Below are 1,024 nucleotides of genomic sequence, written 5' to 3'. Positions count from 1 at the left end.
GGGCATCCTCTGTTCTCTTCTGAGCTGCTTCCCTGGGTCACTGTGTCATCATGGGAAAGTCACTCGATCTCTCTGGGCCTCATTGTAAGGCGGTTGTGATGTCCCTTCCTTGCCACACTGTACAAATGTGAGGTCATGTGCCCTGTTATTTTGGAGAAAAGTAGAACAGCGAGCCAAATGTTATTTTATGATATAATCAACTATGTAGCCAGTTATGATCAAATGAATCGTTTTCCCAGTAAAAATGGGGGTCTATCAATTGTGAGGTCACACGACAGACTCTTAAAGCGCAGAAAGGAAGGGCCCGCCCTTGTTGCAGACTTGACTTCCTCTTCTCTCGTGGGGCACTTCATGCATAAAGCTCAAAGTTCCACTTGGCTTACCAGGAAAAGTCCTCCTGTTGAGGAGTATAAGGTAATTACAGATTTTTCCTCAAACCCTTTAGATACCCTTCTTAAAGACCAGGAGATAGAGCCATAGAAGGTGAACGTCAGAACATGGCTGTCTGTAGCCACATCCCTCCAGGTTTCTTTCTTTCTTTCTTTCTTTTTTAAAAAATTTATTTATTTATTTGAGAGAGATAATGAGAGAGAGAGAGAGCATGAGAGGGGAGAAGTCGGAGAAGCAGACTCCCTGCTGAGCCGGAAGCCCATGTGGGACTCGATCCCGGGACTCCAGGATCATGACCTGAGCCGAAGGCAGTTGCTGAACCACCTGAGCCACCCAGGCGCCCTCCCTCCAGCTTTCTGGACTCCTCTCCTTGGGCCCCAGAAATCAGCCATAAAGCTGCTTTTTTGGCCCAAACCTGTTACCTGTAAAGCCTTGTTCAGTCAAGGCAGGGGAGTCTTGGGGATTTCTTTTACCTCCCCAGAATCTCTGTAAGACTTCCCATGGCCTCTCAGCCTCCAGCCTTCTCCCTTCCCCCCAGGTCTTTAGTTTTTTGTTTTAAGATTTTAAGTAATCTCTAAACCCAACATGGGGTTCAAACTTACACCCCCGAGGAGGTGCCTGGCTGGCTCAATTG

Source organism: Meles meles, chromosome 1, assembly GCF_922984935.1.
Source record: "Meles meles chromosome 1, mMelMel3.1 paternal haplotype, whole genome shotgun sequence".
In the NCBI taxonomy this organism is placed as follows: domain Eukaryota; kingdom Metazoa; phylum Chordata; class Mammalia; order Carnivora; family Mustelidae; genus Meles; species Meles meles.
Note: the sequence above shows the minus strand (reverse complement) of the source record.